General features: G+C 42.4%; 1 pseudogene; it reads left to right on the forward strand.

The window, feature by feature from the left end:
* The first annotated feature begins 18,848 nt into the window (after positions 1–18,848).
* The window catches only part of LOC110509354, a 30,812-nt pseudogene continuing 24,733 nt past the window's right edge, over positions 18,849–24,927 (forward strand).

The raw sequence follows: 24,927 nt of genomic DNA on the forward strand, positions 1-24,927 counted from the left end.
TGGGCCTTTTCTGCAGTACCTCCGTTTACTGGGTCAGATTGAATTGGACAAAGAATGGCTGTCACACCCTGATCTGTTTCACCTGTCTTGTGCTTGTCTCCACCCCCCACCAGGTGTCTCCTATTTTCCCCCATTATCCTCTGTGTACTTAAACCTGTGTTTTCTGTTGGTCGGTTGCCAGTTCATCTTGTCAGGTATTACCAGCATGTTTTGCCATTTTCCAGTAGCTTCAGTTTCTGTTTTCTAGTCCTCCCGGTTCTGACCATTTGGCCTGCCCTGACCCTATGCCTGCCTTTCATTCTGTCCCTGTTTGACTCTTTCTCGGATTACTGACCTCTGCCTGCCCTTGATCTGCCGTTTGTCTGCCCCCTGTTTTGTAATGAACATCTGTCTGCCTCCTGTGTCTGCATCTGGGGCTTTTCCCGAGTCTTGTCAGTACGAAACGGCCATGACTGACCAAGAAGACTTGGACCAGCTCCGCAACGCCATCTGCTCCCAAGGAGCCACCATTGGAAGACACAAGGAGTTACTTCAAAATCTTATGGAAGGATTCCAGACCTTGGCGGAATATCATGACCACGCTTTCAATACATTGCTGGGGCAATTCCACAAATGATTTATTAGGCAGCCAGCCACAAACCTCCCAGCCTCTCAGTAACCCCACTGTCAGCAGCGCGTCTCCCCAGCCCACCCCGGCTCCCCGAGAACCCAGCTTACCTCCTCCGGAGACATTCAGGAACCTGTTAGGCATTTCTCTCCCAGTGCTCCTTCATCTTCCCGCTGCAGCCCTCTTCTTTCCCTCAGACCACTCGAAGATAGCATACCTGATAACGCTGATGTCCGGGAGGGCTCCTGCCTGGGCTACAATAGTGTGGGAGCAACAATCCACCGTGTGCTTCAGTCTGGAGGAGTTCATGGCGGAGTTAAAAAAGGTGTTTGATTCTCCGTTGACCGGAAGAGAGGCTGCTCGGAAGCTACTCCTACTTCACCAAGATGGTCGATTTCCGCACGTTGGCTGCCGAGACTGCCTGGAACCCAGAATCTCTGTTCGACATGTTACTAGATGGATTATCAGAGGAGGTTAAAGATGAGCTCGCCGCCGGGAGCTGCCCATGGATCTCGACTCTCTAATCGCCTTGGGCGGCTACAGACGGCTACAGGAACGTAGGAGGGAGAGGAGATCTGATTCCAGTCACACTGATAGGAATTATGACATGGGAAATCGAGAACTACTCGCAGTGAAGATGGCGTTGGAGGAGTGGAGGCACTGGTTAGAGGGGGCGGAACATCCATTCCTAGTGTGGACTGATCATATAAACCTGGAATATCTCTGCATCACCAAGCTCCTCAACTCTAAGCCAGCTCGATAGGCCCTGCTATTCACTTGGTTCAATGGTCCTGCTGCCTCTCTCCCCACACATCTGATACTTCCCCATTCACTGGTGGATCTGGATGACATTTAATTTACATGATTTGATGCTGTTTGCTTTGACAGTGTGTATTTTCCCCTGCCTTGCTTTACCTTGATACACAGACAAACCCTATATTCCAATACAGAACATCTACATTGAACATTTCCCAAAATATAATCATAAATATCAAAACATAATTGTATATTGATTTCTTTAATTCTATCTCTGTATATGGTTAATCTGTGTTGACAAATGAATGTGATACCTTAACATGAATGAGATTTTTCTCATTGTTACTTTTCCAATTAGAAAGGAGAGCCGTGATTGTGTATGTTTTCACATAGTAAATTAATAATCTTCCTCCTTCTCTTCTTCCTCTCTTACAGCCATGGGGATGACTTGAAAGTCACGCCATTTGCACAGGTCAGTGTCTTATCATTACAGTATGCTTTACATTCATGATGTTTATTAGTTATTAGACCTTTCCCACTTGGCACACACTGGTTAAATCAACATTGTTTCCACATAATTTCAATGAAATTGCATTGAACCAACTTGGAATAGACGTGGCATTGACGTCTGTGCCCAGTAGGTTGTTACATTTTTGGGGACTGATATACTTCACTTGCATCATCAGTACCTCTTTCTCTCTCTCTCTATATATATATATATGTACCAGTACCAGTAAAAAATGTGTACATTCAAGGGTTTTTATTTATTTTTCCACATTGTAGAATAATAGTGATTACATCAAAACTAAGAAATAACACATATGGAGTCATGTACTAACCAAAAAAAGTGTTAAACAAATGAAAATATATTTTAGATTCTTCTAAGTAGCCACCCTTTCCCTTGATGACAGCTTTGCACAATCTTGGCATTTTCTCAACCAGCTTCACCTGGAATGCTTTTCCAACAGTCTTGAAGGAGTTCCCACATATAATGGGTACTTGTTGGCTGCTTTTCCTTAACTCTGCAGTCCAACTCATCCCAAACCATCTCATATGGTTTGGGGTCGGGTGATTGTGGAGGCCAGGTCATCTGATTCAGCACTCCATCACTCTCCTTCTTGGTCAAATAGCCCTTACACAGCCTGGAGGTGTGTTGGGTCATTGTCCTGTTGAAAAACAAATAATAGTCCCACTAAGCGCAAACCAGATGGGATGGCGCATCGCTGCAGAATGCTGTGATAGCCATGCTGGTTAAGTGTGCCTTGAATTCTAAATAAATCACAGACTGCTTCACGGTGGGAACCACACATGCGGAGATCATCTGTTCACCTACTCTGCATCTCACAAAGACAAAGCAATCTAAAATGTTGACTCATCAGACCAAAAGACAGTTTTCCACTAGCCTAATGTCCATTGCTCGTGTTTCTTGGCCCAAGCAAGTCTCTTTGTCTTATTGGTGTCCTTTAGTATCAATCAATCAAATGTATTTATATAGCCCTTTTTACATCAGCCGACGTCACAAAGTGCTATACGGAAACCCAGCCTAAAACCCCAAACAGCAAGCAGTGCAGATGTAGAAGCAAGGTGGCTAGGAAAAACTCCCTAGAAAGGCAGGAACCTAGGAAGAATCCTAGAGAAGAACCAGGCTCTGAGGGGTGGCCAGTACTCTTCTGGCTGTGAAGATTATAACAGAACATGGCCAAGATGTTGAAACGTTCATAGATGAACAGCAGGGTCAGATGGTCGTAGAGGGTGCAACAGGTCAGCACCTCAGGAGTAAATGTCAGTTGGCTTTTCATAGCCGATCATTCAGTTCGAGACAGCAGGTGCGGTAGAGGGAGAGAGTACAAAACAGCAGGTCCAGAACAAGATTTAACATCCAGTGAACAGGTCAGGGTTCCATGGCCGCAGGCAGAACAGTTGAAACTGGAGCAGCAGCACAACCAGTGGTTTCTTTGCAGCAATTCGACCATGAAGGCCACGTTCATGCAGTCTCCTCTGAACAGTTGATGTTGAGATGTTTCTATTACTGGAACTGTGAAGCATTGATTTGGGCTGTAATTTCTGAGGCTGGTAACTCTAATGAACTTGTCCTCTACAGCAGAGGTAACTCTGGGTCTTCCTTTCCTGTGGCGGTCCTCCTGAGAGCCAGTTTCATTATAGCACTTGCTGGTTTTTGCGACGTCACTTTCAAGGTTCTTGACATTTTCTATACTGACTGACCTTCATGTCTTAAAGTAATGATGGACTGTCATTTCTCTTTGCTTATTTGAGTTGTTCTTGCTATAATATGGACTTTTACCAAATAGGGTAATCTTTTGTATACCACCCCTACCTTGTCACAACACAACTGATTGTCTCAAACGCATTAAGAAGGAATGAAATTCCACAAATAAACATTTAACAAGGCACACCTGTTAATTGAAATGCATTGCAGGTGACTACCTCATGAAGCTGGTTGAGAGAATGCCAAGAGTGTGCAAAGCTGTCATCAAGGCGGCTACTTTGAAGAATCTCAAATATAAAATGTAGTTTGATTTGCATAACACTTTTTTGGTTACTAAATGATTCCATATGTGTTATTTCATAGTTATGTCTTCACTATTATTCTACAATGTAGAAAATAGTAAAATAAAGAAAAAACCTTGAATGAGTAGGTGTGCCCAAACTTTTAACTGGTACTATATACACTGCTCAAAAAAATAAAGGGAACAATTAAACAACACAATGTAACTCCAAGTCTATCACACTTCTGTGAAATCAAACTGTCCACTTAGGAAGCAACACTGATTGACAATACATTTCACATGCTGTTGTGCAAATGGAATAGACAACAGGTGGAAATTATAGCCATTTAGCAAGACACCCCCAATAAAGGAGTGGTTCTGCAGGTGGGGATCACAGACCACTTCTCAGTTCCTATGCTTCCTGGCTGATGTTTTGGTCACTTTTGAATGCTGGCGGTGCTTTCACTCTAGTGGTAGCATGAGACTGAGTTTATAACCCATACCAGTGGCTCAGGTAGTGCAGCTCATCCAGGATGGCACATCAATGCGAGATGTGACAAGAAGGTTTGCTGTGTCTGTCAGCGTAGTGTCCAGAGCATGGAGGTCCTACCAGGAGACAGGCCAGTACATCAGAAGACGTGGAGGAGGCCGTAGGAGGGCAACAACCCAGCAGCAGGACCGCTACCTTTGTGCAAGGAGGAGCAGGAGGAGCACTGCCAGAGCCCTGCAAAATGACCTCCAGCAGGCCACAAATGTGCATGTGTCTGCTCAAACGGTCAGAAACAGACTCCATGAGGGTGGTATGAGGGCCCGACGTCCACAGGTGGGGGTTGTGCTTACAGCCCAACACCGTGCAGGATGTTTGGCATTTGCCAGAGAACACCAAGATTGGCAAATTCGCCACTGACGCCCTGTGCTCTTCACAGATGAAAGCAGATTCACACTGAGCACACGTGACAGTCTGGAGACGCCGTGGAGAACGTTCGGCTGCCTGCAACATCCTCTAGCATGACCGGTTTGGCGGTGGGTCAGTCATGGTGTGGGGTGGCATTTCTATGGGGGGCCGCACAGCCCTCCATGTGCTCGCCAGAGGTAGCCTGACTGCCATTAGGTACCAAGATGAGATCCTCAAACCCCTTGTGAGACCATATGCTGGTGTGGTTGGCCCTGGGTTCCTCCTAATGCAAGACAATGCTAGACCTCATGTGGCTGGAGTGTGTCAGCAGTTCCTGCAAGAGGAAGGCATTGATGCTATGGACTGGCCCGCCCGTTCCCCAGACCTGAATCCAATTGAGCACATCTGGGACATCATGTCTCGCTCCATCCACCAACGCCACGTTGCACCACAGACTGTCCAGGAGTTGGCGGATGCTTTAGTCCAGGTCTGGGAGGAGATCCCTCAGGAGACCATCCGCCACCTCATCAGGAGCATGCTCAGGCATTGTAGGGAGGTCATTCAGGCACGTGGAGGCCACACACACTACTGAGCCTCATTTTGACTGTAGTGTGGTTTTCCACTTTAATTTTGAGTGTGACTCCAAATCCAGACCTCCATGGGTTGATAAATTTGATTTCCATTGATCATTTGATTTTGTTGTCAGCACATTCAACTATGTAAAGAAAAAAGTATTTAATAAAAATATTTCATTCATTCAGATCTAGGATGTGTTATTTTAGTGTTCCCTTTATTTTTTTGAGCAGTGTATTACTATGAGGTAAACAACAAAATGTTTGGGGTAAACTAAGACATTGTGTGTAAACAAATTAATTTCTTAGTTTATATGTATTGCTGTTGACAATACTGTATCTCACATAGTGTCTGATGTTCCAAACTGCATCCTGCCCTGTGTAGGTACTGGCAAGTTTGAGAACCTTACGGAATAACCTTGCTGCACTAACCAACTTGCAGCAAGATAGAGCTTCAAACAAGTGAGTAGAACTGTGCATTATGGCCCCACTCCGACCTGAGTTAAGTACCCTTAAATTGAATGTTATTCCTTTTTATGCATTTTGCTCTCCATTTGTATTCTGACCTTGAACTTCAGCACAACAATAGCATGCTATTCACCTGCTATTCGTTCTGGGTGGAGATCTAAGAAATGAAGGTGTGGCTGTCTACAGATACGCCATATTCTGACCTTGACGTAACCTCTCTAGGGTACATGAGATGGTAGCTTCCCACCTCTTCAACAGCCAGTGAAACTGCAGGGCGCCAAATTCAAAACAACAGAAATCGCATACTAAAAATTACTCAAACATACATGTATTTTACACCATTTTAAAGATACACTTGTTGTAAATCCAGCCACAGTGTCCGATTTCAAAAAGGCTTTACGACAAAAGCAAACCAAACAATTGTTAGGTGAGTGCCTATTCACAGAATAACACAGCCATTTTTCCAGCCAAAGAGAGGAGTCACAAAAAGCAGAAATAGAGAGAAAATTCATCACTAACCTTTGATCTTCATCAGATGACACTCATAGGACTTCATGTTACACAATACATGTATGTTTTGTTCTGTAAAGTTCATATTTATATCCAAAAATCTTAGTTTACATTGACACGTTACGTTCAATAGTTCCAAAACATCCTTTGATTTTGCAGAGAGCCACATCAATTTACAGAAATACTCATAATAAACATTGCTAAAAGATACACGTGTTATGCATGGAATTTTAGTTCCACTGCACCCGCTGTGTCAGATTTCAAAAAAGCTTTACGGAAAAAACAAACCATGCAATAATATGAGTCGGCGCTCAGAGCCCTATCAAGACACACATAAATCCGCCATATTATGCAGTCAACAAAAGTCATAAATAGCATTATAAATCTTCACTTACCTTTGCTGATCTTCGGCGGAATGCACTCCCAGGACTCCCACTTCCACAATAAATGTTTGTTTTGTTCAATAATGTCCATCATTTATGTCCAAATAGTTACTTTTGTTAGGCCGTTTGGTAAACAAATCCAAAGTCACGAAGCGCGTTCACTAAAAACAGACGAAATGTCAAAGTTCCGTAACAGTCAGTAGAAACATGTCAAATGATGCATTGAATCAATCTTTAGGATGTTTTTAACATAAATCTTAAATAATATTCCAACCAAATTGTCTTCAGAAGTGCGATGGAACAGAGCTCAATCTCATGTGAACGCGCATGGCCAGAGCATGGTCAGCTCATGGCAGACCTTACTCATTCCCTTCTCCTTCGGCCCCACTGCACAGTAGAAGCATCAGACAAGGTTCTAAAGACTGTTGACATCTAGTGGAAGCCTTAGGAAGTGCAACATTACCAATATCCCACTATATCTTCCATAGGAGCTGAGTTGAAAATCAACCAACCTCAGGATTTTGCCTGCCATATGAGTTATGTTATTCTCACAGACATCATTCAAACAGTTTTAGAAACAGAGTGTTTTCTATCCAAATCTACTAATAATATGCATATTCTAGCTTTTATGGCTTTATAGCAGGCCGTTTACTCTGGGCAAGCTTTTCATCCAGACGTGAAAATACTGCCTCCTAACCCAAAGAAGAGCAAACCTGCCGGGTTCCAAGTGGAAAAAGCATATACTCAATTTTTTCCAATAGAAATAACATCATTCTCCATGCACTGTAATTTACAACTTGATAAGAGCTATTTATAAGAGCTAGGTAAATTAGCAATCCGTTTGGATAAAGGAATTGTATATTTAAATTTCACTTGTTTTAAATCTATTTTACCTTATGGAGGCGTGAAACCAGTCATTGCCGAAAGGGTAATTAATATGGAGTTGGTTTCCCCTTTGCTGCTATAACAACCTCCACTCTTCTGGGAAGGCTTTCCACTAGATGCTGGAACATTGCTGCAGGGACTTAGTGAGGTCAGACACTTATGTTGGGCAATCGGGACTGGTTCGCAGTCAGTGTTCCAATTGAGGTCAGGGCTCTGTGCAGGTTCTTCCACACCGATCTCATTCAAACCATTTCTGTATGGACCTCGCTTTGTGCAAATAATGGTTTTAGCATTGTCATGCTAGAACAGGAAAGGGCCTTCCCCAAATTGTTGCCACAGTTGGAAGCACAGAATCATGTAGAATGTAATTGTATGCTGTAGCGTTAAGATTTCCCTTCACTGGAACTAAGGGGCCTAGCCCAAACCATGAAAAACAGCACCAGACCATTATTCCTCCTCCACCAAAATTTACAGTTGGTACTATGCATTAAGGCAGGTTGCGTTCTCCTGGCATCCGCCAAACCCAGATTCGCCCGCCGGACTGCCAGATGGTGAAGCGTGATTCCTCACTCCAGAACTCCTTTCCACTGCTCCAGAGCCCATTGGCTGCGAGATTTACACCATTCCAGCCGCATGGTGATCTTAGGCTTGTGTGCAGCTGCTCTGCCATGGAAACCCATTTCATGATGCTCCTGATGAACAGTTATTGTGCTGAGATTGCTTCAAGAGGCAGTTTGGAACTCGGTAGTGCGTGCTGCAACCGAGGACAGATGATTTTTACACGCCACATGCTTCAGCATGCAGCGATCCCGTTCTGTGAGATTATGGGGCCTACCACTTTGCGACTGAGTCGTTATCACTCCTAGATGTTTCCACTTCACAATAACAGCACTTACAGTTGACCGGGGCAGCTCTAGCAGGGCAGAAATTAGACGAACTAACTTGTTGGAAAGGTGGCATCCTATGATGCCACCTTTAAAGTCACCTTGAAAGTCACTGAGCTCTTCAGTAAGGCCCTTCAACTGCCAATGTTTGTCTAAGGAGATTGCATGGCTGTGTGCTCGATTTTATACAACAGTCAGCAATGGGTTTGGCTGAAATAGCTGAATCCACAAATTTGAAGGGGTGTCCACATACTCTTGTATATAGTGTATCAACTTCCCCACAGTAAAGTTTATGAAATGCTGCGTCATTTTGCAGAATTTTAATTCTACAAGCTTTTAACCTTTCTGATCTCCCCATCCCGGATCCGGGATCGTGAATACAGACTCAAGCTCATTACCATAACGCAACGTTAACTATTCATGAAAATCGCAAATTAAATGAAATAAATATGCTAGCTCTCAAGCTTAGCCTTTTGTTAACAACACTGTCATCTCAGATTTTCAAAATATGCTTCTCAACCATTGCAAAACAAGCATTTGTGTAACAGTATTGATGGCTAACGTAGCATTTAGCATTAGCATTCAGCTGGCAACATTTACACAAAAAAACAGAAAAGCATTCAAATAAAATCATTTACCTTTGAAGAACTTCAGATGTTTTCAATGAGGAGACTCTCAGATAGCAAATGTTCAGTTTTTCCTGAAAGATTATTTGTTTAGGACAAATCGCTCCGTTTTCTGCGTCACGTTTAGCTATGAAAAAACCCCTGTATCCAGGATTGTGTAAATCTATCAGCAAGCTCATTAGCATAACACAACGTTAACTATTTATGAAAATCGCAAATGAAATGAAATAAATATGCCATCTCTCAAGCTTAGCCTTTTGTAAACAACACTGTCATCTCAGATTTTCAAAATATGCTTCTCAACCATAGGAAAACAATAATTTGTGTAAAAGTAGCTAGCTAGCGTTAGCATTTCGCCTTAGCATTTAGCGTTAGCATTAGCGTTAGCATCCAGCACGCAACATTAACAAAAACATAAAAGCCTTCAAATAAAATAATTTACCTTTGAAGAACTTCTGATGTTTTCAATGAGGATACTCTCAGTTAGATAGCAGATGCTCAGTTTTTCCAAAAAGATTCCTTGTGTATTAGAAATAGCTCCTTTTATACATCACATTTGGCTACCAAAAAAAATCCGAAAATTCAGTCCTCAAAACGCGAACTTTTTTCCAAATTAACTCCATAATATCGACTGAAAACATGGCAAACGTTGTTTAGAATCAATCATCAAGGTGTTTTTCACATATCTCTTCATTGATACATCGTTCTTGGACACATGCTTTCTCCCCTGAATCAAATGGTAAAGTAGAAGCAGCTGGCAATTGCGCACCGAATTCGACGCAGGACACCAGGCGGACACTTGGAAAATGTAGTCTCTTATGGTCAATCTTCCAATGATATGCCTACAAATACGTCACAATGCTGCTAAGACCTTGGGCGAACGACAGAAAGTGTAGGCTCATTCGTTGCGCAATCACAGCCATATAAGGAGAGAATGGAAAACAGAGCTTCAGAAATTCTGCTAATTCCTGGGTGATGCATCATCTTGGTTTCGCCTGTAGAATGAGTTCTGGGGCACTTACAGACAAAATCTTTGCAGATTCTGAAACTTCAGAGTGTTTTCTTTCCAAAACTGTCAAGAATATGCATAGTCGAGCATCTTTTCGTGACAAAATATCGCGCTTAAAACGGGAACGTTTTTTATCCAAAAATGAAATAGCGCCCCTAGAGCTCTAACAGGTAGGGCTGGGCACTCTTGAATGTCTTAATTATTGGCTGACCCGATTTTCTCTTTCCGATTTCTAGCATATTAAAACCTCTTGCTCCCACCTGAGACGCAGACGTCTCATCTTGACACCTGGAAATGCAAATGCGCTACGCTAAATGTACTCGTTAAAACTCAAACGTTCATTAAAACACACATGCAGGGTATTGAATTAAAGCTACACTCGTTGTGAATCTAGCCAACAAGTCAGATTTTTAAAATGCTTTTCGGCGAAAGCATGAGAGCATGCAACACCCCAATATACCTGAAGGGGACGTAAACAAAAGAATTAGCGTAGCCGGCGCTACACAAAACGCAGAAATAAAATATAAAACATTCATTACCTTTGATGATATTCTTTGTTGGCACTCCTATATGTTCCATAAACATCACAATTGGGTCTTTTTCCCGATTAAATCCGTCCATGTATGCCCAAAATATCCATTTGTATAGCCTGTCTGGTTCAGGAAAAAAGTTCCCTTCCAACACGCAACGTCATTTTTTAAAATTATATAAGTTGCCTATATTATTTTACAAAACACTAAAACCTACTTTTGTAACCCAACTTTAGATATTTGTAAACGTTAATAATCGATCAAATTGATCACTGGGTGATCTGTATTCAATAGCAGCTACTCAAGAAAACGTTGTCCTTTGTCTCTCTTCCAAAATCAATTCCTGTATGCTGGACGAAATTAAGGATCTATTTGTCATTACACAAAGGATTTTTGTCAATGAAAATGACGTTTTTGGCGACATCGTGTGGAAGTTGTAGGAACTGCAAGCTCCCAGCTATATATTTTTGCTTGCAATAAACAATTCAGACTGGCGGATTAATACTTTTCTGTGGTTTTTGTGACCAGGTTTTTCGCTTGCTGTTCACGTTCTGTTATAGTCACAGATATTATTTAACCAGTTTTAGAAACTTCGAGTTTTCTATCCACACATTTCTATCATATGCATATACTATATTCCTGGCATGAGTAGCAGGACACTGAAATGTTGCGCGATTTTTAACAGAATGTTCGAAAAAGTAGGGTGTAGATATTGGCCACTACCAATATCGCATGTCAGTAGTCCTAATAACAATAGGCTTTACCAACTGAACTACCAGTAAATTAGCTATATCACAGCCATTTGGTTGTTGCTGAGGATCATTTGTAACATTTGATAATATAAAAAAAATAAGCCATGTAGGCTGATTAAATCGCATTCAAACACACTTTCCTAACCTTGAAATTTGCCTAAATAATCAAGATCAGAGTATTTTTAAATCAACCACTTGGTGCTGAAAAAGACGAATATGCATATATTTGTTGACAAAATTCTAATTGAAGGTCCACCGTATTTAAAAGGATTGTTTGAGATAAATGTACCGAAAACCCTATTGAATGAAAAAGTCCACAAGAAAATCTGTTGGCCATGAATTGGGAGGTTTTTTAGAGGTTGAATAACATTTATTCAGCGTGCGCAAGGAAACCATGCCTGCAAAGTCTGTCATGCACCTACATAAGGTAAATCTGAATAGCAACTACTGAGAAGTGCGTAGGAAAGGCACTACACAATGCAACAAATGTTAAAACCGAAAGTCCTATCTGGTGCAATGACACAAAGACAGAAGACAATCACCCACAAAACCCAACACAAACCCAGGCTACCTAAATATGGTTCCCAATCCGAGACAATTACTAACACCTGCCTCTGATTGAGAACCATATCAGGCCAAACATAGAAATAGACAAACTAGACATACAACATAGAATGCCCACTCAGCTCACGTCCTGACCAACACTAAAACAAAGAAAACACAATCGTTGTATTTCGTTGTATTTTTTGTTATTGAGCAAAATAGTTAAAACATTTGACATATATTCTTTATTTCTGTTGGGAGAAGGAAAGGCATTCCTGATCAAACACTTATTTATCTGTGGTTTCCTTCACCAGGTGGTCCCCTATGTGTAACCAACAACCACCCATCATCAAGTCCTCTTACTCAGGTAAGACCAATACACACACACACACACACACACACACACACACACACACACACACACACACACACACTTTTGAAGTGTATTATCTATTGAGCCGTGCTAGAGGACAAAGCTTCAGTTGGCCTCAATCCAAGCTTGTGTTCATTAGGGCATGCAACAGAAAACAGAAATAAGCATTTCTTATTGTACCAGTTCAGTTAGTCTCTCCCGGTTTAAGTCTGTTTTCTTCTGGTTTGTGCCTAATGAACACGACCCACTTGTTGTTGTGTCTTACGTCAGGTTGCATGTCTGGCTCTGTTCAAATGTCTGTTCCCTAATCCCTTTCTCCATTCCTTGTATTGATTACAGATCTGGATCTGAGAGGGTTGGATTAGTTAGTCTTTCACTTATCCATTCATGCATGAGTCAGTGATTACACTATGGAAGAAAAGAGAAAAGGAGGGATGTTTAAAGTGTATTGGGACTGTGGTGAATCTTGCAGTGCATTGGAGTTACATGGTGAGTGATGGTGGTGCAACACTAGCACCAGATATGTACAGCAGAGGAAGACAAAGGGCATGTTTTACACATTGGTGCCCTGTGGTGGTTTGTTGTTGTGGTTTCCAAAGCAGGCCATTAAGATATTTCTAGATGAATGATCTTTTAAGTTAATAGTGAATATTCAAAAGATAGTATGGTCTTTAAGATTGGTTTCGTGTCTTAATTCAGCTGGTAGTTTTTCACTCCTGCACGACTGTAATATAGATTTTAGCTTGAACACCACTTGCTATGTTATACTAGGCCTATCATGAACATCTAAAGTGTGTGTACATGCGTGTGTGTGTTTTGCACATATGTGTGTGTGTTTTGCACATATGTGTGTGTTTGGTCGGGAAGGAGCTGGAAAGGGAGCCATTGGGAAAAATAATACCTCCATTAGATCCCATTAACTAGAGCAATCAAGACCCAGCCTCATCCTTGGCACCTGACTGATTGATCCGACTTGATTATGAGGAGGAGGTGTTCTATATTGAGAACCCGGCTAAAAATAGCCAGGGTGCAGTCCCTGTCACGAATCCCGCCGAAGATGGTGCCTCTTCCTGTTCGGACGGCGCTCGGTGGTCTAATTGGTTGCACCTGTTTTGAGTTTAGTTTTGTTTGTAGGCTATTTAAGGGCACTAGGCCCGCTGGCTATTGTGCGGGCTTGTTCTCTGTTTTTGGTTTAATTTGTGGTCTCTATTTTTCCGGACAGTTTTAGTCCTGTTTGTTTGGACGGGTTGTTTCATGCGCCCTTGTGTTTTGCATGTCCGTTTTTCCGCAGTCATTGGAATAAAGATCCACCTAAGGAACTAACCTGCTCTCTGCGCTTGACTCCTCCACCCACCATTCATAGAAGCCGTAACAGTCCCCTTTTTTCTTTCCAATAATAGTGGAAATATGTGGCCATGTTTCCTCGTTTCAGCAATGTTGCAATACTGGTGTATGACCACAATACTTACTGTACGTTTAAAGGTAGGCAGTGAAATGAAGTTGACATGAGCTGGGTTGGGTTGGGTTCACCTCAAGCTGTTAGAGCGTGGTAGTTACTGAACCATAACAGCGGAGAAGTTTAACCTTGCGCTTCAACACTCTTAGTTGTTGCGAAAATTGACCCATTATGCGGTTTACTTTGTGCACCTACGTCATATCGCAAAGCCTACATTCAATTAGATTCATAAAGAGAAATCTTATTCTAAGTCGGATCTCTTCATGAATTCATCAGTTGATCACGTCGCCTCATCCCATGACCCATATCATGTTGTCTTCCATCAAACTCGGATGAAAACCTTTTTTAACGTATTTTCAATCAAAAAACCAGTGGAATTGTTCAATTTATGAGGCGCACATGCTTGTCTGCGGACCACTGCTGGTTTTGAGGGGGTACTGCAGGTGTTCCGTACTTAATATTTTCTGATTATTTAATTTTGATGTAAAAAAATAATTAATGTACAAAATTATAATAACAGTTGGAAGTATAAACAGTCCTATAAGCAATTTTACATTACTTTACAATGTACATTTTACATTACTTTACCAGGTCAATTTTACATTACTTTACAATGTCAATGATAATAATAATAGACCTTTAATTTGTTACATTCACTGCTAAAATGGTCCAAATTTGACTGCCAAGATATTTTATGTGTAAAGAATTCTGAGACTCCGCAAATGGTGGTCATAAAGAGCTTTTGACAGTGATTTGGTGGTCCCCGGAATGGTAAAGGTTTGGAACCTATGGTAAGGTTTCCCAAACCTCTCCTTGAGTCAACTAATCCTTGATTAGCTAAATCACATGTGCAATAGTATAGCAATAAAACAAGGGGAATGGAATTACTGGGGGTACTTGGGCAGAGATTTTGGAAATCCAAAGTTATCGTACTAGGTAGCCCTTTAGCTAATTCTACCAAGCGACATTGTTTGCTGACGATTGACTTAGTGTAGCACAAATACTATCGCAATATCAACAAATAACATACATTACCAGCAAAGCTGTCATCAAAGGATGGCTACTTTGAAGAATCTCAAATGTAAAATACATTTTGATTTGTTTAACACTTTTTTGGTTACTACATGATTCCATATGTGTTATTTCATAGTTTTGATGTCTTCACTATTCTACAATGTAGAAAATAGTAAAATAAGAAACCCTTGAATGAGTAGATGTGTCCAAACTTTTGACTGGTACTGTACCTCAAGACATAGCACCATAACTACCTTTGCAAGCTGATGCTGGGACACATTTTAGTAGAATGCCATTTGTCCTAAAAGGTAACAGATTTACACTAGTGAATTTTTTTCATACTTGAGTCACCATGGCAGGGTATTTCGGAGCCTTTTAAAAGATTATCTACACCAATTTGTGGTGTTCATTTGCTTTTGCCTCACAACTCATGAGGACATCAGAATACTGTTGGTAAATTACTATAATTTGTAAAGACACAGAAAATGGTGTGTGTCACATACTCGTTTCACCACACATTTTAGATGTATCAATTTTACAGATGTCTAGAGCATTGTCTGCCCTAATCTGGGATTAAGTAAAAACACAGGGAATACAGTGCCTTGCGAAAGTATTCGGCCCCCTTGAACTTTGCGACCTTTTGCCACATTTCAGGCTTCAAACACAAAGATATAAAACTGTATTTTTTTGTGAAGAATCAACAACAAGTGGGACACAATCATGAAGTGGAACGACATTTATTGGATATTTCAAACTTTTTTAACCAATCAAAAACTGAAAAATTGGGCGTGCAAAATTATTCAGCCCCCTTAAGTTAATACTTTGTAGCGCCACCTTTTGCTGCGATTACAGCTGTAAGTCGCTTGGGGTATGTCTCTATCAGTTTTGCACATCGAGAGACTGACATTTTTTCCCATTCCTCCTTGCAAAACAGCTTGAGCTCAGTGAGGTTGGATGGAGAGCATTTGTGAACAGCAGTTTTCAGTTCTTTCCACAGATTCTCGATTGGATTCAGGTCTGGACTTTGACTTGGCCATTCTAACACCTGGATATGTTTATTTTTGAACCATTCCATTGTAGATTTTGCTTTATGTTTTGGATCATTGTCTTGTTGGAAGACAAATCTCCGTCCCAGTCTCAGGTCTTTTGCAGACTCCATCAGGTTTTCTTCCAGAATGGTCCTGTATTTGGCTCCATCCATCGTCCCATCAATTTTAACCATCTTCCCTGTCCCTGCTGAAGAAAAGCAGGCCCAAACCATGCTGCTGCCACCACCATGTTTGACAGTGGAGATGGTGTGTTCAGGGTGATGAGCTGCGTTGCTTTTACGCCAAACATAACGTTTTGCATTGTTGCCAAAAAGTTCCAATTTTGGTTTCATCTGACCAGAGCACCTTCTTCCACATGTTTGGTGTGTCTCCCAGGTGGCTTGTGGCAAACTTTAAACAACACTTTTTATGGATATCTTTAAGAAATGGCTTTCTTCTTGCCACTCTTCCATAAAGGCCAGATTTGTGCAATATACAACTGATTGTTGTCCTATGGACAGAGTCTCCCACCTCAGCTGTAGATCTCTGCAGTTCATCCAGAGTGATCATGGGCCTCTTGGCTGCATCTCTGATCAGTCTTCTCCTTGTATGAGCTGAAAGTTTAGAGGGACGGCCAGGTCTTGGTAGATTTGCAGTGGTCTGATACTCCTTCCATTTCAATATTATCGCTTGCACAGTGTTCCTTGGGATGTTTAAAGCTTGGGAAATCTTTTTGTATCCAAATCCGGCTTTAAACTTCTTCACAACAGTATCTCGGACCTGCCTGGTGTGTTCCTTGTTCTTCATGATGCTCTCTGCGCTTTTAACGGACCTCTGAGACTATCACAGTGCAGGTGCATTTATACGGAGACTTGATTACACACAGGTGGATTGTATTTATCATCATTAGTCATTTAGGTCAACATTGGATCATTCAGAGATCCTCACTGAACTTCTGGAGAGAGTTTGCTGCACTGAAAGTAAAGGGGCTGAATAATTTTGCACGCCCAATTTTTCAGTTTTTGATTTGTTAAAAAAGTTTGAAATATCCAATAAATGTCATTCCACTTCATGATTGTGTCCCACTTGTTGTTGATTCTTCACAAAAAAATACAGTTTTATATCTTTATGTTTGAAGCCTGAAATGTGGCAAAAGGTCGCAAAGTTCAAGGGGGCCAAATACTTTCGCAAGGCACTGCATGTGGCTCAGCGAAAATGCCCCTTGCATCATTTACTAATGCGGCTTAATCGTGAGAATATTCAGGCTGACTCACTACCATTCATAATCCCACTGGCGGAATACTCTGAGTGTTGTGTGTGTCATCATGTTTTCTTTGTATGTTTTTAACAATCAGAACAACTAGTCAAAGTCTTAGAACAGGACATACAGAGGCTTGCGAAGGTATTCAACCCCTTTAGCATTTTTCCGATTTTGTTGCCTTTACAACCTGGAATTAAAATAGATTTTTTGGGGGGGGTTGTATTATTTGATTTACACAACATGCCTACCACTTTGAAGATGCAAAATATTTTTTCTTGTGAAACAAACAAGAAATAAGACAAAAAAACAGAACTTGAGCGTGCATCACTATTCACCCCCCCCCAAAGTCAATATTATAGAGCCACCATCTGCAGCAATTACAGCTGCAAGTCTCTTGGGGTATCTCTATAAGCTTGGCACATCTAGCCCCTGGGATTGTTGCACATTCTTCAAGGCAAAACTGCTCCAGCTCCTTCAAGTTGGATGGGTTTCGCTGGTGGACAGCAATACTTAAGTCATACCACAGATTCTCAATTGGATTGAGGTCTGGGCTTTGACTAGGCCATTCCAAGACATTTAAATGTTTCCCCTTAAACCACTCGAGTGTTGCTTTAGCAGTATGCTTGGAGTCAACAGGGGCGGCAGGGTAGCCTAGTGGTTAGAGCGTTGGACTAGTAACCGGAAGGTTGCAAGTTCAAACCCCCAAGCTGACAAGGTACAAATCTGTCATTCTACCCACTGTTCCTAGGCCATCATTGAAAATAAGAATTTGTTCTTAACTGAATTGCCTAGTTAAATAAAGAAAAAAAAAATTGTCCTGCTGGAAGGTGAACCTTCGTCTCAGTCTCAAATCTCTGGAAGAATTTCCCTGTATTTATTTCCCTCAATTCAGTTTCTCAGTACCTGCCAATGAAAAACATCTTCACAGCATGAGGCTGACACAACGATTTCTTCACTGTGGGGATAGTATTCTCGGGGTGATGGAAGGTGTGCGCTGAGAGTCGGGAAGCAAGTTCAGGTTTTGCGCCAGACATAGTGCTTTTCTTGATGGCCAAAAAGCTCAATTTTTGTCTCATCTCACCAGAGTACCTTCTTCTATATGTTTGGGGAGTCTCCCACAGGCCTTTTGGCGAACACCAAATGTTTATTGCTTATTTTTTTCTTTAAGCAACAGCTTTTTTTCTGGCCACTCTTCCGTAAAACCCAGCTCTGTGGAGTGTACGACTTAAATCTCTGCTGTGGAGCTTTGCAGCTCCTTCGGGGTTATCTTTGGTCTCTTTGTTGTCTCTCTGATTAATGCCCTCCATGCCTGGTCTGTGATTTTTGGTAGGCGGCCCTTTCTTGGCAGGTTTGTTGTGGTGCCATATTATTTTAATTGTTTAATGATGGATTTAATGGTATTCTGTGGGATGTTCAAAGTTTCTGATATTTTTTTATAACTCAACCCTGATATGTACTTCTCCACAACTTTGTCCCTGACCTGTTTGGAGAGCTCCTTGGTCTTCATGGTGCTGCTTGCTTGGTGGTGCCCCTTGCTTAGTGGTGTTACAGACTCTGGGGCCTTTCAGAACAGGGTTATATATGCTGAGATCATGTGACAGATCATGTGACAGATCATGTGACACTTAGATTGCACACAGGTGGACTTTATTTAACTAATTAAGTGACTTCTGAAGGTAATACATATGCACGCACCACTTTTCCATTTGAATTTTTTATTTAATTTTTTGAACCAAGTAATTTTTTTCATTTCACTTCACCAATTTGGACTATTTTGTGTATGTCCATTTACATGTAATCCAAATAAAAATCTATTTCAATTACAGGTTGTAAATGCAACAAAACAGGAAAAACACCAAGGGGGATGAATACTTTTGCAAGGCACTGTATCTGTCTGTGTTGCACCTGTGGTAAAGACCTAGAACCAGGTTACCCTCATTTTAGCCCAACCTTAACCATTAGGGGGTTCAGTAGACATCTGACCCTGGTTCAGTAGTTAGAGGCAACTTCAAACATTTTCAGATTTGAATCTGTGACTCCCGTCCAGTCTGGGTAGCCTGGTGTGGATCATGGAGTGATGCATGACACAGATTTTCCTGCTATCCCAGATCTGGGAATCTTTTGGGCTGGATAAAGCACATCTCCATCCGGACCGTTGAAAGATTTGTGTGTAACCACTGGATTTCATGCGTGTGTGTTTTGTTTTCTACTCGTGGAGCAGGGGGGCTGCTTTACTGTGTTTTTGGAAGGCTGGACTCATTCTATTGTGACACTATATAACTATTTCCCCCTTAGATTCTAGAACTGTGGATACTCAAACTGTATGTTGTGGATTCTAGAACCTCTCACTCTGGATTGTAGAACTGTGCATTGTGAATACTATAACTGCCCTCAGTGGAACTTTCGCTCCTTGGGATTCTAGAACTACTTCTACTACTGTAACTACTATCAGGAGAGGGACAGATGGGTGATTGACGCTTTAGGGGTTATCAAAGACACTTAGCTGCAACTAGAGACCATCTCAGAGACAAGTTTTTCCCCCTTTTAAATCTCTCTCTGTGGAGACGCTATCATCACCATTGCCAGATTTTGCCCCCTAAGCTTCCCTTACTATGAAGTGTCACCCATGCTTCACACTGGCAACCTGGGCATGGTGCTTGTCTACGGAGTCATCACCGATGAAACACAAGAGATGACATCGCACAGCCCTGTCAAGCCCCTCAAAACTGACCACCACCACTCACCACCGCTCCCTGTCCCTGTCCCCCTGTCCCCTGTCTCCCTCTTCCAGAGGAGGCCAACCAGAAGCTGGCCACGGAGATGCTGGAGGAGCTGGACTGGTGCCTGGACCAGCTGGAGACCCTGCAGACCAGACACTCTGTCAGCGAGATGGCCTCCACCAAGGTAAGACCACTATCTACTTAGTATTAGTAGTAATAATGAAGTAGTAGCTATCTTCACAATACTCGCTATACGCTTTGTTTGAAAGAGTGAGACCAACTGCCACATGGCAGTGGGCATGGTGTTGGCTAGTGTATTTTGAGATAGCTCTTTACAGTAGGCTCACATGTTCTAGGTGCGTATGCTTTGGGTGAAAGAGTGTGAGCAACAGGGCAGAGGCATGACGTTCTAGTGGATTTGGTTGAGCTAGCGCTCTACAGCAAGCCTACATGGTCTGTGACCTAGGTCTAAGTCTCAAAACGGGATGGAGAGAGGACACAGAGTGTGATCATAAGTGACCAGTCACATCTCTCTCTCTCTCTCTGAGCCCAGTAAGATACTGAAATGTACAAAGAACATCAGCACCATCATGAGACATATGACAATAACACAACTACAGCCTTAGGTTATATCTCAAGGGTCAAAAATCTCCTGCATATTTAATTATTGCACCCAAATGCACAGTACTCATGTTGTGTACCAGGCACGATATGCACTGACGATTTCACCTATGAGCAATTCTCTTTTTGTCCACAGTCACATTACATATATGAAGGTTACAGGTGGATGGATTGTTGACTGTCTTGCAGAGGATGAGGTTTGTTGGAAAGAACAGTAATACTGCAGGTTGAATTCCTTATTATAGGGGTGTTTCAGTTGAACATGCGTACAGTACTGCTGTTTCTGGTTATATCACTTCCTGCTCGCTGCTTTCCAAGCGGCTGCTTATTTGATGGCGCTGTTAGTTAACCCTTGCTCGCCCTATGGGGTGTAGGTCTCTTAAGTGTAGCTAATAAATAGTTATTTTATTCAGTCTTTTACCCGTGTGTTCCCCCTGGGAGCAGCTAATAACTAGCCTAGCGAGACACACAGAGTCAGACTCGCTGCCCCACTGTTGATCAGCTAACGTAGCAGCAGCTAGACAGGCTCTTGGATAGCACCTCACTTAGATCCAAGATGTCCGTCGCAGGGAGCCAGTCTCAGGGAGACTCCGGAGTTGTCTCCAGTCGATAACTGATGTCATTAGTATGCTCGACCATGTCGACCATGTCGAAGAGGAATGAAAGGCAGCAGAATGTGTTTCTGCCTGAGTAGTTTTGTCACTGTGTATCGCGAGGGAACTATGTTTGGGGCAGTTTGTGTGTGCGTGTGTGTGCTTTGTTGCTGTTTTTGTAACAGGTTCTGGTTTGACCTCTAGCGTGCAAACGACTGTTTATTCCAGTATGTGACACATATGTTGCCCATTACTGCAACACCTTGTATTTGTTAGACTGGAAGATATCAATTGATTATAGCAATAATCTACGGCCCAGTATTTTTATGGCAGTGTGTGTATATGTGTGTGTTTGTGCGGATAATAATATGTGTGTATGTAAGGGTTAATTTTTCTGACAGAGTGATTTTTTTATTAAGTGTGTGTGTTGCCGACTGATGTGTGTGTGTGTGTGTGTGTGTGTGTGTGTGTGTGCTGGAAAGAAGGTCGGGGCCAGTCCGGGTAGCCTGGTAAACCAGTCCGGCTCTTCCTGTGTGCGGCTCTTTTTCCCTGGGCCGATGCCACAGATCTGGGCCAGAGTGTGTGAATATGCCAGTCGTGGGCTGACTGCCTTGGTCCTCCACAACATAGAAAGTGGATATGCATTGATCCATGTCACAATGGTCAAATTCGAACGCAACTGGAGAATGTCAGAATGGTAAAAAAATAGAGAGAGATTTTCCCTAATTTTAACATTTTAACAACTTTCATATTGTCTATATTAAAAAATCACAATTAATAACAGGCTTATAACATGTTATTGGTGCACGATTTCTACTCAATTTATCAATGGGAAGCAAAACCCAGCTAACAATTCTGAGAGTGTAAGGACCGACGCTAGAGATGAGAAGCAGGTACGGGGAGTCAACATTTAATGAGGAACAAGCATGAAACAAGACAGGCACAAACAACTGGGTATACCCAGTCCCAACAAACCGGTAGGGGCATGGGAGCCTGGCGAACTGGCTGAGGCGTGGGAGCCTGGCGAACTGGCTGAGGCGTGGGAGCCTGACTACCCAGTTAAGGCGTGACAGACTGATGATCCCGCTGGCAGGTGGGAGCCTGATGAGCCGGCTGAAGCGTAGACGCCTGGTGAGCCGGCTGAGACCTGACGTGGGATGGGCACCTGCTGAGCCAACCGGGACAAGAAAACCTCTCGAGCCAGCTAGGGCGTGGAAGCCAGACGTGCTGGCTTAGGCACCCCCGGTTCTATAGGCGGCAGCCCCCAGACCCGGCGTTTTATTTTTTTTATTTTTGTATTTATTTTACCTTTATTTAACCAGGTAGGCAAGTTGAGAACAAGTTCTCATTTAGAATTGCGACCTGGTCAAGATAAAGCAAAGCAGTTCGACAGATACAACGACACAGAGTTACACATGGAGTAAAACAAACATACAGTCAATAATACAGTATAAACAAGTCTATATACAATGTGAGCAAATGAGGTGAGAAGGGAGGTAAAGGCAAAAAAGGCCATGGTGGCAAAGTAAATACAATATAGCAAGTAAAACACTGGAATGGTAGTTTTGCAATGGAAGAATGTGCAAAGTAGAAATAAAAATAATGGGTTGCGAAGGAGCAAAATAAATAAATAAATTAAATACAGTTGGGAAAGAGGTAGTTGTTTGGGCTAAATTATAGGTGGGCTATGTACAGGTGCAGTAATCTGTGAGCTGCTCTGACAGTTGGTGCTTAAAGCTAGTGAGGGAGATAAGTGTTTCCAGTTTCAGAGATTTTTGTAGTTCGTTCCAGTCATTGGTAGCAGAGAACTGGAAGGAGAGGCGGCCAAAGAAATAATTGGTTTTGGGGGTGACTAGAGAGATATACCTGCTGGAGCGTGTGCTACAGGTGGGAGATGCTATGGTGACCAGCGAGCTGAGATAAGGGGGGACTTTACCTAGCAGGGTCTTGTAGATGACATGGAGCCATTGGGTTTGGCGACGAGTATGAAGCGAGGGCCAGCCAACGAGAGCGTACAGGTCGCAATGGTGGGTAGTATATGGGGCTTTGGTGACAAAACGGATTGCACTGTGATAGACTGCATCCAATTTGTTGAGTAGGGTATTGGAGGCTATTTTGTAAATGACATCGCCAAAGTCGAGGATTGGTAGGATGGTCAGTTTTACAAGGGTATGTTTGGCAGCATGAGTGAAGGATGCTTTGTTGCGAAATAGGAAGCCAATTCTAGATTTAACTTTGGATTGGAGATGTTTGATATGGGTCTGGAAGGAGAGTTTACAGTCTAACCAGACACCTAAGTATTTGTAGTTGTCCACGTATTCTAAGTCAGAGCCGTCCAGAGTAGTGATGTTGGACAGGCGGGTAGGTGCAGGTAGCGATCGGTTGAAGAGCATGCATTTAGTTTTACTTGTATTTAAGAGCAATTGGAGGCCACGGAAGGAGAGTTGTATGGCATTGAAGCTTGCCTGGAGGGTTGTTAACACAGTGTCCAAAGAAGGGCCGGCGTCACCATCAATGAGAACGCCAGCACTCCCCGATGCTTCGTTAGATGGCTGCTGTAAGGGAAATATTCCATGTATGTTAGTAAAAACCCTTTCAGAATGTTTTTTGGTTTTAAAGTTAGGAGAACATTCCCTTAACCTCACTAGGGTATGTGGGACACCTCGTCAACAGCCAGTGAAACTGCAGGGCGCCAAATTCAAAACAACAGAAATCCCATAATTAAAATTCCACAAACAAGTATTTTACACAATTTTAAAGATACAATTGTTGTAACTCCAGCCACAGTGTCAGATTTCAAAAAGGCTTTACGACGAAAGCACACCAAACGATTATGTTAGGTTCGAACCAAGTCACAGAAAAACACAGCCATTTTTCCAGCCAAAGAGGAGAGAGGAGTCACAAAAAGCAGAATTCATGACGCACGATCACTAGGTGCAGACGAAAAGTCAAAAAGTTTCGTTACAGTCCATAGAAACATGTCAAACGATGTATAGAATCAATCTTTAGGATGTTTTTAACATACATCTTACATACATACATTACATACATCTTCAATAATGTTCCAACCGGAGAATTCCGTGAACGTGCGTGGTCAGCTCATGCCTCTCCGGCATACATCTGACTCAATCCCCTCTCATTCGCCCCCACTTCACAGTAGAAGCCTCAAACAAGGTTCTAAAGTCTGTTGACATCTAGTGGAAGCCTTAAGAAGTGCAATATGACCCCTTTCTCTTTCAACCCTTCCTTTCCCCATCACTTTGTTTTCTTGTGATTGTTTTTCCCGCTGCACTGAGCATGCGCCTGACTCATCTGCATCGCTCTGCCCAGCTGCATACTGATGATAGCACACACATTCACACTGTGCACAGACCTGCAAACCCTGACATCAATTCAATCCCGGCCCTGTGCTCTGGGTGAGAGCAGCAACAGTGGCCAGAGGGAGAGAGAGACAGGAGACAAGACTGTGGATACTGCGTGTGCGTCTGTCTCTCTCTTAGCAGTTATGTTAAATATTCCTTAATGTGATTGCATTCATCACATAAGGTCACAGTTTGATTATACTACTTTATTAGAGACCATACCATAACATACACCTCTGTGCTGATCCAGTGCCCTTTTTCTCATTTGGATTCCAACTTGACTCACCTAGCATGAACTAACTCACTTTTGTACATCGTGCTGGTCCGTACAATTGACCTTATTTTAGCGCCCCAAAAACGTAATACATCCAGATCAACTGTAATGTCAATACCATTGTTAAGCACAATTTCTCCCCTTTTCCAACCCTTTTCCAAGAAAATCAATGACGAGATGATGCCCATCTCTGCATGATTCAAGAAGGCAATGAGCTCCTTCGGGTCTTTTTAAAAATGGCGGGTGGGGAAGCGAAACCTACTGCGTGATAGTGAAAGGGGGAGATGAGCCATGTGGG

This window comes from Oncorhynchus mykiss, chromosome Y (genome assembly GCF_013265735.2).
Source record: "Oncorhynchus mykiss isolate Arlee chromosome Y, USDA_OmykA_1.1, whole genome shotgun sequence".
In the NCBI taxonomy this organism is placed as follows: Eukaryota; Metazoa; Chordata; class Actinopteri; order Salmoniformes; family Salmonidae; genus Oncorhynchus; species Oncorhynchus mykiss.